Source organism: Podarcis raffonei, chromosome 15, assembly GCF_027172205.1.
Source record: "Podarcis raffonei isolate rPodRaf1 chromosome 15, rPodRaf1.pri, whole genome shotgun sequence".
Classification (NCBI taxonomy): Eukaryota; Metazoa; Chordata; class Lepidosauria; order Squamata; family Lacertidae; genus Podarcis; species Podarcis raffonei.
Genome location: NC_070616.1, coordinates 38,136,724 through 38,150,282, shown reverse-complemented (window position 1 = coordinate 38,150,282; position 13,559 = coordinate 38,136,724). Strand labels below are relative to the sequence as shown.

The following is a 13,559-nucleotide window of genomic DNA, read 5'->3' as shown; positions in this document are numbered from 1 at the left end:
GGCGTTTGGCACTGGTTTGGAGTGAATCGGATGACGTTGGATTTTTGGCGAAATCTTGACCCAGAGATTACCGTAATAGCTTCATGCTCTGCTTTCTGAGCCTTCTGAGCCTTGTCACACGCTGACAGCTTCTAGGAGCCACAGGTGAGAGCTGGGTGCAGGGTGGGGGTCACAGGTAGTCAAACTACTACCCCAGGAGGAGCACAGCGTGCCCCCCACCAGAGACATTACTTCTCCTCTAAAATCCTATACACTCAGTGGTGGAGCTTCAAGCTCCGGCGGGGGCGGAGAGCAGGCGGGGGCATGGCTGGTGCGCGTCCCAGGGCCATGGCACACATCCTGGGGGTGTGGCGTGCCGCCTGCGGGGGCGTGGCCCCCAGTGCTTTGGGGGGGCCGCCACGATGACACGCCACCGGGATCGTGCAGCCGGGGGGCGGTATGCTCCCCCCCGCACCCCTGTTCCTCCGCCAGTGTATACACTCACTGTACACTTGTGTTTTGGTCACCTTATCAAGAACAAAGTTCTGCTGCCATCTGCTGGATACAGGTTTCTCTTCACGAAACACAAGCTAACTGGATGACTTAAAATGGACACGCATCCTTCCACTCTGTGCCCTTGAGTACTTTCACGTGTCATAAAATCAGCTGCAGTCCAGATGGGACAGCACAGTTAATGTATAAAAGCCGCAGCCATGAGCTAAAGCGGAAGCTACATTTATTTCCCTTCCTGCAAATGGGTAATAGGCGATAAAGTCATAAGAAATTTACACCATGTGAGCTCATCAGTTGCTCATCATCTAGCTAAAGGCTGCCAACTTTTTAATTGGTCCCTGTAACCATTTATTTAACTGCCATTTAATCTGCAGCAGTTAAGACAGGAACTCGGGAACTGTGATGTTCCAGATGTTGTACTCCCATCAGCCCAGCCAGCAGAGCCAGGAATGATGGCAGTTGGGAGCCTAGCAACATCTGGAGGGCAAAACGTTCTGACCCATATTTACTGTGGTAGAGGGCAAGCTCTGATATGCCTTGGTATGACTAGAAAGGAACTCTGCACATGCTCAGAAGTGCTGGCATTCTTGAGTGTTCAAAACAGGTTCAAGTGGCATGCTGCATGTTGATGGACATGTGGGGGGGGGGTTCCTTCCCCTGGAATGCACCCTGCATGCAAAGCATCTGCTACTGAGCTGCTATGGTGGCAGCAGAATTTTAAAGACATGGGCATGTGAAGGGGTTGAGAGGACCAGAGCTCATTGGCTGTTCTGTGCTAAGGACAGCCATTGCCGGTTGAGAGTAGATGACTGAACAAATAGCCTGTTCCTCATTTTCCAAAAGGAAACACAAATCCTAGGTAAAGCACACCTGGAACCCATGGAATCTTGTGGCGGCGTGTATCAGTATTTGGGGGAAAGAGACAAAGTTTGTGTGTCTCCTACATCAGGCTTAATTTTAGCCCTTCAGAGGCTTTTAGCTTTTGTTTCACTTGTTGGGCATGCTGTTCTATAAGCTGCTTTTGTGAAAAGAATTAAGAATAGATGTGTTGGAAATTTGAGTTTATAGCAATAATTATAGTAACAAAACGCATAATTAGAAAGACTTTAGAAAACCATCAGTCGAGGTCAAAGGAAGTCTTAGGCTGTGATAGCCAAAAATTTCAAAATGATGTTATGTTGTAAAAACTAAAACATGTGTAAAAACTAATAAAAAATTATTATTTTTTAAATAATAATTTTAGCCCTTCAGAGGCTTTTAGCTTTTGTTCTACTTGTTGGGCTTGCCATTCTATAAGCTGCTTTTTTCTAACCTTACATATTCAAAAGTGGCGTACAGCTCATTGAAGAACCAGCTACCATTAAACACGATGGCTCTCACCATTAAATACAGAGGCACTAGTAATGATTTCAAGCTGGCAAGAGTAAATTCTCAAAAAGGCACCGTCAATCCCATCCACGACCACCTGTTCTATAGGGGAAGTCCTTGCCTGAACCGTGCCAAACCTTGGCCACCGGAGGCATCTAGCAATGGCAATGCTTATCACAGGGATGGGGAACCACCAGCCAGCCTGTGAACCAGATGCAACCCCTGGGGTCTCTGCATCAGGCCCAAGGCATCCCCTCCTTGCTCATCCCCTTCCCTGCTGAAATTATGCCTATAAAATGTAGGGCAGCATGTTTGCCTGTTTTATCTGATTTGGGGCTTGGTCCAGCACTTGGTCCAGGACGTGGGTGGCGCTGTGGGTTAAACCACAGAGCCTAGGACTTGCTGATCAGAAAGTCGGCGGTTCGAATTCCCACGATGGGGAGAGCTCCCATTGCTCGGGTCCCTGCTCCTGCCAACCTAGCAGTTTAAAAACATGTCAAAGTGCTAGTAGATAAATAGGTACCACTCCGGCGGGAAGGTAAACGGCATTTCCATGCGCTGCTCTGGTTCGCCAGAAGTGGCTTAGCCATGCTGGCCACATGACCCGGAAAAACTGTCTGCGGACAAACGCCGGCTCCCTCGGCCAATAAAGCGAGATGAGCGCCGCAACCCCAGAGTCGGTCATGACTGGACCTAATAGTCAGGGGTCCCCTTACCTTTACCTCTACCAGCGCTTCCAAGTGGATCTGATTTGGTTCTGAGCCCAAAACCAATTAGGAGATTCATGCAGGAGAGAAGGAGCTGCACGAAGCTGCCTGTACATCTCTCTCTTCCTGCTCCCTGGTCCTCCCCATCAGACTGCCCTCCCCTCCCATTTTTTAAAATTTTTTTTTATTAAATAAATTTTATTAACATATAAAACACATACATATACATTTACACAATTACACAATACACATACATAACACACTACCTTATATTCATAACATAAAACATACCTACATTACTCTATATGATACCTGCCTATACTGTACATATCAACATAGCTACACACCTACCCCACATGGACACCCACCAAGTGACTTGACTTCCAGCCGCTCTTGTTGCGCTACTTTATTTTTCCAACTAGCTTAAACACATTTCATTACTTCTTTAATCTCTTCTTCTATCTTAACTTTACTCTGCTTTCACACTAATCATTTCCTGGATTCACTGAATATCTGTCAGAAATTCTACTTTTTCCACATAAATTTTGATGTATTCCTTAAAGATAGCCCGCTCTTTATTCACTTATTGTACCATATCTCCTCTTATCCTCCCTGTTAGTTCGGCAGTATGGAAGTATTCCATCATTTTAGATAACCAGTATGTTTTAGTTGGGACGCTGCTGCTTTTCCAATTTTTGGCAATCAATAACCTTGCCGCCGTAGCTGCATACATAAATATTGGTCTGACCGTTCTTTTTATTTCCTCTGACATGAGGCCTAGGAGAAAGGATTCTGGGTTTTCTTCAAATGAAAATCTAAACATCTTTTTCAATTCGTTATAGATATTTTCTCAGAATCTGTTGACAGTCCCAGATCAATCTGTGTGGACCCAGTGTGATTGGGGGATACCTCAACTCAATACAGCCAGCGCCTGGTTCAGTGCTGGATCCACAGGGCAGCTCTAGAAGAAACTATTTTATTGTAGCCAACTTTTAAAATAAAAGGAGCCAGTGTGCCAGTTTTCAGCATCGAGTTCTTCTTACAAACACCAGCCTTTGCTGTCATTGTGACATCACTTCCTGCTCTTGCTTCTATTCTCTCCACCAACATCCAACTTAACTGGCACAGAACTCTTTGTGCTGTTGAGTCCATTGGCTGCGCTCCCCTACTAAAGGAAGGCTCTCTGCGCAACCCAGGACATTTCTTTCTCCACTCTCCTCCTCACCAGTTTGCCCAGAGCACTTTTTGTTAAGGGAAGGAGGCGATGCCTTTCAAAGGAGCACAATTGTGTTGCTGTTGGTTTTTCTACTTCGTCCTGCCTTGCAACTCCCTTTTCCAAGGCTATGGACCTGGGGACTATGGGGCGCCAGAAGTGGATTATTCAAATGAAGCAGACTTCGGGGAGAGCAATTATGGTCAGGACGTGGAACAGTATGGTCCTGAAGCTGCAGGAGAAACTGCAGCTGAAGCACAAGCACAAACACAAGCACAAGCAGTAAGTTGTGTTCATTTATTTCATGTGTAGTTTATGCTCATTCCCTAAGTGAAATTCAGGACCCTCTAAGTAGCGGATGATAAATAACATGGGAACATAGCAACCTGCCTGGCACTGAATCAGACCACTGGTCCATTTAGTCTACGATATTATCTATACCATGGGGATGCAGGTGGCACTGTGGGTTAAACCACATAGCCTAGGACTTGCCGATCAGAAGGTTGGTGGTTCGAATCCCCGCGACGGGGTGAGCTCCCGTTGCTCAGTCCCTGCTCCTGCCAACCTAGCAGTTCAAAAGCATGTCAAAGTGCAAGTAGATAAATAGGTACCACTCCGGCAGGAAGGTAAACGGCGTTTCCGTGTGCTGCTCTGGTTCACCAGAAGCAGCTTAGTCATGCTGGCCACATGACCCGGAAGCTGTACGCTGACTCCTTCGGCCAATAAAGCGAGATGAGCGCCATAACCCCAGAGTTGGCCAGGACTGGACCTAATGGTCAGGGGTCCCTTTACCTTTACCTTTTATTATCTACCATGACTGGCAGCAGTTCTCCAGGGTTTCAGACAGTTTCTCCTAGCCCTACCTGGATATATTCTGGGGGCTGAACTTTGGATCTTCTGCGTACAAAGCAAGAGCACTGCCACCAAGCTATGTCCCTTCCCCGAAGTTCCAATATCTGGGAATACCTCTTGAAAGGTGGCATATAGGTTAATTGAACCAGTATTCCTCAACCTTTTCCAGCTCAGGATAAACGTTTAACCCAAACGTGCATGTGGGGACCCACTTCTTAATCATTATTTTTATCATATATTTGTATAGTTGGTAGCACTGCTGTCGCAACCCACCTTTGCCAAGTAGTGGGTCCCAACGCTTCAGTTGTAGACCAATGCATTAAAACAAATGGTTGCTTTTGGTATTTTGTAATTTGGTTAAAGGGGGAAATAAAAAGAGAATTCCTTGCATGTTTAAATCCAGGTTTGGGGCCAGTACTCTTTGTTGAAAGGGGCCCAGCAGAGGTTTAAAATAACAAAATATGCAGCAAAATAAAGCTTGCTTTAAAATATTCCTTTCTAAGTTGCTTCCAAAGCCCCCCACTTCCCTGAGCATAGAAAGAAACCACATGCAAGTTAAAAATGATTTACTTACAAACTTTTCAAAGGTCAGATTCATGTGCTTTTCCATATAGCAGCAAGGAAAGTCAGGCAGTAAAACTTAGGTTAGTTCCAAAATGGTAAAGGTTTCTAAATTATTTGTATAGAAACACAAAGATGGCTTTCCTAAGCTTGGAGCATCCAGCTTAGACCTCCTTACTGGAAGGGTTCTCATGGTGGAAGAGAGAAAGAACAGAATTGGGCAGCCCTTCCTCCCAAGCTAAAGGGGTTTGACTTAGCTATTCAAGGCAGAACAGCTTACTCTATGGTCTTAACCCCTTCATGTATTAATTAGAGTTAAGTATGTTGGCTATATGAGGCTGATTTATCCCACACCAATAACCTGGACCAAGTTGTCTTACCTACCAAGAACTCCAAGCGGAGCTCAGCCTTTATTATGGCATACCTAGGTCCAGTTTGGTGCTTTCCAGATGTTTTGGATGAAAACTCCCATCAGCCTCAGCTGGAAGGCACCTGACCGGGGAATGGCATGTGAAAGACTGTGCCACCTATTTTTTAAGCACACCTCACTGTTTCATCATTGAGTTTTCAAGGTGGCTGTTCCCTCATGGGCAGCCTTCTGTGAGCTGCATGCTAGTTGTGGGTGGGGCCAAAGGCAAGAAGTGGGTGGAGCAACAGATGGTGACTCTTACTGGTTTAGCTACAATGCTCACAGTTTAAGGACATATTCCAGCCAGGCAAAAGCACTTGAGAGGGGCACACAGCAGTCTGGTGAGGTATATGGCCCTGGGGAAAGAAAGACAGGGCTGGGTGGAGATTCAGTTAGCCCCTGGTCCTGAGGTTTTCACTCCTGTTCTAATTTAGATGCTCATGGAGTTTGTCTGGGGACCTTGGGAGGAAGAGATCATGTCCTCCCAGGTTTCATGATACAGAGGCAAGGGAAAGTTGAGTGTAGTTGGACATGCACTCTGAACGGATTTCAAAAAGCTTAAGGAACTACTGGGTGAGATTCCGTGACCAGAAATATGCCAAGAGAAGGTAGTCCAAGAAGAACTGGAGTTTTGTAAAGGTGAAATGTTGAAGGCACATATGCAGACAATTCCAACAAGAGAGAAAAGAGGGAGGCACCTAAAGAAACCAGTGTGACTGCATAAGTTGCTGTCAGGTGAGCTGTAATGTCGGGGCATGTATGAGAAATTGAAGAAATTTAAAGCTCAGTGTCTGAGCACCCTTCTTTTTGCTCTGGAGCTTTCCACACAGAAACCTGCTATTTAAAGCCCAATCTTAGCAAACATAAATCCATTGAAAGCTTGAATTGATGTTTGCTCCAATTCAGCTTTAAAGAGCTGGTTTTCATAGGGACAGCTCAGCCCCAGCCATGTGCACCCTGCCCTGAAAGTTGCCCAAGAGGAAGTGTGAACCTCTAGCTGGAAAATAGTCTTGAATTGGGTCAGTGGCATAGGAGGAAAGCACTGCGAGTCCTCCCCCACCATCTCTCAATTGCAGCATCCTTTATCAAGACTCAGGGGAAGGTGGCTGCCTCCACTGTCATAGTGAGCACCCACAGTGTGGCGCCCAAGTCAGTGCCCTTGCGCCTGGGAAGACTGCAGGTGTGGCCTGAATGCACCAGTGCCTTTCCCTCTGGTGCTTCACAGCAACTGGTGTTGACAGGTGTACTTCCAACGCTATGCAAGTCTTCTCAGATGTAATCTGCCCTGGGTTTGATGGGGCCTTTCTCAAGGATATGGAGCAGGCATCTCCACACTCAGCCCTCCAGATGTTTTGGGACTACAGTTCCCATCACCCCTGACCACTGGTCCTGTTAGCTAGGGATGATGGGAGTTGTAGTGCCAAAAGATCTGGAGGGTCGAGTCTGGGGATGCCTGATATAGAGGATTTTGTTGTTGTACAGCTATTGCTCTTGTCAGTCAGGTGTGGCCTTCCAGATGTTACTGAGCCACAACTCTCATCATCCCTGGCCATTGGCCATGCTTACCATGGCTGGTGTGAATTGTAGTTCCACAACATCCGGAGGGCCAGTCTTGCTGCAAAGCAAGAAGTAATTCATTTCTGACGTTAGTGTGCTGGGTGAGCGCGTGGCTATATATAGGGCTTTTTTCAGCTGGACCTCACAGGAACTCAGTTCCAGCACCTCTCAGGTGCAATAGCATCCCAAAGTTCTTCTTATGTCTTATTAACTTCAGCTACTTCTGCTTTAATTTTCTCTTCTTGCTTTTTAATCTCCTTGACTTCCGTTTTAACTTTTTTGGCCCCTTCTTCCAGATTCTGCGTACGTTTTATCATATCTTTCATCTGCCCCTTCATTTCCTTAACTGTTTCATCAATTTTTTCCACTATAACATCTATCTTTTTGTCCACCAGCTCCAATTTAGTTTCTATATTTTTTTCACTTTTTTGTATCTCTGATTTAAGTTCTGTCTTAAGATCTTCAAACATCTTCATCAGATCTCCTTTAATATCAGGTTCTTGTCTAGAACTCCTCCTTTCTGCTGGTGTCCCTCCATCAGCCTTCTTCTGGGTATATGACATTTTATAAATTTAATTAAATTAATTTTATGATTTTTAATGCAATACCGAAGTTGACCACCAGGGAGCAGCGTCTGCTTTAAACCTAATGTCAATGCTGTTAGAACTGTCTTTTTATGTCTGTCCAATAGGGGGCGTTTCAAGCTTATCCAACAAACATTAGTCTAGAGAAATTCAAATAAAAACCAGACCCCAATAAAGTCTCAAAATCTTCCTGCCACTTGTTTGGCCAAATCCAAGGTAATAATTATAGTAAAAAATAAAAGAGCATACAGGAAATCCAAGATATAGTCTTAAAATTCATTCAGATCCTTCCAATCCTTAAAATCACGATGGCAAATAAAAACCAGGAGAAAATACATCCACAAATCCTAACATCCAAAAAACACACCCAAAAAAGAACAAATCCCAAAAAAGAAGACCCCTTCCCAAAAGTAGGGGGGGAAAGTAATCCAATCCAAATCTGCGAGGAAGAGAGAAACAGCTACAAATTCCTTCCAGTGTCCCAAAAATAAAATAAATTAAAATGGCGTTGTTTTCTTCTGAGAGAGAGTTGAGTTACCGGGGTGTGTGTGTGTGTGAACATAAATCCTTTACGTAAACTTTCTCAAATCATTCAAATTATATCCAGTTCCAGACTCCAATCAAAACTCCAATCAGACTCCTTATTTTAAACAGTACTACCCGGGTAAGGGTGTAAAAATAGCTGAAAAAAGAACTCAGTTCCAGCACCTCTCAGGTGGGTCCCGGCACCTCTCTGTTGCTAGTATAAGAGAACGAGGGAGGTGTTCGTGGTGAGTTCCAATACCTCTTTTTCTGGAAAAATAGCACTGGATATGTTATAAAGGGCTTTTGTTGGCAAAGCTAAGTATTATGTTCATGCAGGAGATCCAATTAGTTTGATTTTGTTTTTATTGAAATATAGCAACTGTTTCCCATAGTTGTCTTCCTAGCAATTACCACTGACCACCCTGAAGTTCCCCCTCAGGGTTGGTAGTTGGCACGCTTGGTCTCCCGTCAATGGCTCCTTCCCATTGCTGCTGCCATCAGCATGGCTTTGCTGCTGTTAACTGCCATCAGTCACTCGCCTCTGCCCATCCCTCCTCTCCACAGGTATTCTGTTTACCTGGTGGCACTGACTATGGTCAGTTCCATATTAGGGATGGGTGATTCCATCTCTTCCTCTCAATTTCTCAAAACTTAAATTCAGCTCTCTACAATAGTTTGGGATTGCTTTTTTTTTTAAACAAAAGTCCTCATGAAAATTCAGCAGCATTTTAGTGCTAATTTATCCTAATGTACTCATTTTTGTAGGCTGTTTTGCCTAATGTACTCGTTTTTACAAGGCTTGTTTCCATAATAATTATATTTCCACTAATGTAATGCATGTTGATGTTATTTTCATTAATGTATGCATTCATCTGTGCATTTCACCCTACAATTTGCGTTTTGGATACAATACTTGGCTGGAAAACTGCATTGCAAAATTCAGACAAGTGTGGATTTCAAATGACAGTTGTGTCTTGATTTGCATATTGTTCCAAAAACTATGATTAGGTTGATTTGCCTTTAAATGCAAACTAAATTGCATTTCTTCCCCTGTCCCTCCTTCTGACAGCCCTTCTCTGTATCTGAATGATACTGCTTTGGCTGCATAAGCAACAGCCCAAACCCTGGACGAGGGAGAACTAGCTTAATAAATCCTATAGTAACTTGGCTGTTGGATATGGCAAGACATTAACTGTTGTAAAATGGTTGGATGTCAAAATGCTGATACCGAATATCACCTGGCCAAATATTTGTGCAGCTAACAAATTTTCAGAGTTTTTAAAGTCTCAAGAGTTCATACAAGACAATTTTAAGTGGTGATGATTTCAGTTCTGTTCAAAACACATGGGTTTTAGATCCTACCTTAAAAAAATAATAATCCCGGAAGTTGCTGTTTGGCATTGAGGTTTGACTTATACTGTGACCAATGAATTCTGATTCCCTCTGCTGGCTTCTTTGGAAGAGTGGGATATTTTGAGCTGATTTCTGTAGCAGCATTTCAAGACAGGCTCCAGTGGACTGAGCAGAAGAGACCGAGAGTGAGTCCTATGGTCAAGGAAGTGGCTTCTACAGGTGCTGTAGAACGAAGTGAGGGGCAGATGGGGCTCATCCACTAGCTCATCTAGTAGAAGGAAAACTCTGACCCTAAACCTCCACTGCCTTGTGGGACGTATTTGGGAAAAGAAAAGGCTATAAGGAATGTTGTTGTTGTTTAGTCGTTTATTCGTGTCCGACTCTTTGTGACCCCATGGACCAGAGCATGCCAGGCACTTCTGTCTTCCACTGCCTCCCGCAGTTTGGTCAAACTCATGCTGGTCCAACACTGTCCAACCATCTCGCCCTCTGTCATTGTGCCCTCCATCTTTCCCAACATCAGGGTCTTTTCCAGGGAGTCTTCTCATTAGGTGGCCAAAGTATTGGAGCCTCAGCTTCAGGATCTGTCCTTCCAGTGAGCACTCAGGGCTGATTTCCTTAAGAATGGATAGGTTTGATCTTCTTACAGTCCATGGGACTCTCAAGAGTCTCCTCCAGCACCATAATTCAAAAGCATCAATTCTTCGGCGATCAGCCTTCTTTATGGTCCAGCTCTCACTTCCATACATCACTACTGGGAAAACCATAGCTTTACAAATCCAGAATGGAGTCCCTAAGACGGTTCAATGGTGTTTTGTACACCTCTGCCTGGCATCTCCTTCAACCAAGCTGCTGCCAGATATATTGCTCTGCTTTTGTTTGGACCACATCAGCAAGTCCGAGAGGGGTGGTGGCCTTGTTGTCTGGGCAACCAAGGATCTCCATACACACCATCATGGCTTGCGCCCCAGCACTTCAGTGCTGCTAACGAAGTGGTTTGACTTCACCCCCAGAGGTGCACTCACTCCATTGACCCTTGAGATGGACAGATGCCAACAACAATGTATTTCAAGCTAGCTGTTGAAGATTAATGTGGTTTTAAAAGAAGCAGCAGCAACTTAACTGACGTAAAAGAAAGAGGTGGATTTGCCCTGCCAGACCTTAAATTGTATTATGAATCAGCAGCATTCTGCTGGTTGAAAGACTGGCTGCTTCTTGAGAACACGGACATTTTGGATTTGGAAGGTTTCAACAATGTTTTTGGGTGGCATGCATATCTGTGGTACGACAAGGTTAAAGCTCATAAGGCATTTAAAAACCATATTGTCAGGAAATCTCTGTTTAATGTCTGGATAAGATATAAAGACTTGCTAGAAAGTAAAACCCCAAGGTGGTTGTCACCTATGGAAGCTAAGGCTCAGAAAAAGCTCAATATGGAGGCCAAATGGCCAAAATATTGGGAAATTCTGGAACAAGAAGGTGACAGATTGAAACTGCAGAGTTTTGAAAAATTAAAAGACAAAGTGCGAGACTGGCTACATTATTATCAAATAAGAGAGGCCTATAATTTGGACAGAAAAATTGGCTTCCAGGTGGAGAAATCTAAATTGGAAACAGAATTGTTAGAACCAAAAACTAAGATTTTGTCAAAAATGTATAACTTGCTGTTGAAATGGAACACGCAGGATGAAACGGTTAAATCAGCAATGATTAAATGGGCGCAGGATTTAGGTCATAACATTATGTTTGCCGACTGGGAGCAGTTGTGGACCACCGGTATGAAGTTTACGGCATGCATTGCCTTAAAGGAGAATATTATGAAAATGATTTACAGGTGGTACATGACCCCAGTCAAGCTTGCAAAAATTTATCACCTGCCTGACAACAAGTGTTGGAAATGTAAAGAAGCTGAGGGAACATTCTTTCACCTTTGGTGGACATGCCCAAGGGTTAAGGCTTACTGGGAAATGATATATAATGAACTCAAGAAGGTATTTAAAAGTACCTTTCCTAAGAAACCAGAGGCCTTTCTCTTGGGCATAGTTGGCCAATGGGTGCCAAAGAAAGACAGAACATTTTTTATGTATGCAACAACAGCAGCAAGAATACTTCTCGCCAAGTATTGGAAGACACAAGATCTACCCACCGTGGAGGAATGGCAGACGCAAGTGATTGACTACATGGAGATGGCTGAAATGACTGGCAGAATCCGCGATCAGGGAGAAGATTTGATTGAACAGGACTGGAAAAAGTTTAAGGACTATCTACAGAAATATTGTAAAATCTTAGAGTGTTAATACGATGTGGGAAGTGAAGGTAACAGGGTTTGTGTGACTTGGTTAAAGGTGATTTAAAAGAAGAATGTTAAAAAGGATAGGGGGTTATGAACAGAACATTATTATGTCATAGCATATAAGAGGAGATATGGATTAAAAACAAAGACATAATAACTAGAAGAATGTAAAATTAAGTATGGCTCAAATAAGGTTTTGAATTTGCTGAATTAGATAAAGAATAAAAGAGGATAAAGAATAGATTCTTAGATAAAGAATAAAGAGGAACACAAAAAAGGGGGATGTGAGGAGGTCAAGACAGAGGGGTATGGAACTTTGGAAATTTAAGAAAAAGGGTTTTTCATTTTTCTTTTCTTTTTTCTATTTTTCTTTGTGTTCTGTCATATATTTTTGTTTTTATACTGTTTTCGCTTTTTATATGAATCTTATTTATGGAAATGATACATTTTGAAATGATGAATTTTTTTGTTTTGTAAAATCTTAATAAAAATTTATTATAAAAAAAAAAGAAGCAGCAGCAAGGATAGTCATTGTGGTGCCGTCCACATGTTGAAGAACTGCAGCTCCCACCACTTCTGGCTATTGCCCATGCTCGCTGGGGCTGAGGTGGGCTGCAGTTCAACAACACCTGGAAGGCCATAGGTCCCACAGCTCTGTATGAAAGCATTTTTGCCCCCTCTTCAGCACACAAAGCTCCCAGATGGGATGAATAAGGAAAAAATAGAAATGAAAAGGTGGCAACAGCAGTTAGCACCTTCAAATTGGGAATCTTAAGTTTGTACCAACTTGAGCTCTCAAAACTGATCTTTTGCTGTATCCCCCATCCTTAGGAAGAAGAAGCTAATCAACGATGATGTCCCATTTCCTCGTTGTGGCAAGCATCGTCTGGAGAACAGCTTTAGATGGTTCCAAATTCTACCAACAGTTTATATTATGGAACGGTTATTAAATATTTGTTAGAGGAGGAAAAAAAGCTTCTTCTCTTCCAGTCTGTGCCATGAGGTCCTCTTGGTTTGGCGGCATTCTGTGGTTAAAATATTACCAATCCACTATATATTTTGGAAAATTGTTTGTCCATATACACTTGATCTTAGCCAAAAGGCTGAGAAGCCTATGTTTTCTATGCATTCAGATGTCTCTCGAGATATCATCTCCAAATTTGGCACGAGGGTTCCCAGTGTGTGTGTGTGTGTGTGTGTGTATGTGTGTGTGTATCTCTGGCTGCCATTTTGTATCAAGATGGCAGACTGAAACATCACTTTGGCGTAGGTTCAGCCCCCTCTTGAGATATTGTAACCAAACTTAGTCCAAGGGTTCCCGAGGTGGGAATGGTGGTCTTTGCCAATGTTTGGATGATGGATGCCATTTTGAATCAAGATAATGGATCAAAATGTGACTTTGTAGTGACTTAATCCTTTTTTGGCATAAGAGGTCCAAACTACACCAATATGGACACCTCTGAATGTTCCACACACACACACACCCCCCATTTGGTGGGTCTTTACCACATTTAGTGGGACAGTTCCAACCTGCACCAATTTGGATGCCTCCTAAGAGATCATTATGAAACTTGGCACAAGGGTTTCTGAGGTGGAAGTGATGGTCTTGAATGCCAGACACCATTTTGAGTCAAGGTGGCTGACC

General features: G+C 43.5%; 1 long non-coding RNA gene across 1 annotated transcript; it reads left to right on the top strand.

Moving 5' to 3' along the window:
* Positions 1 to 3,659: 3,659 nt before the first annotated feature.
* Positions 3,660 to 12,906, top strand: LOC128402873 (uncharacterized). The gene is made up of 2 exons (XR_008327794.1): positions 3,660 to 4,062; positions 12,746 to 12,906. It is a non-coding gene; the product is annotated as an uncharacterized LOC128402873 (long non-coding RNA).
* The last annotated feature ends 653 nt before the right edge of the window (positions 12,907 to 13,559 follow it).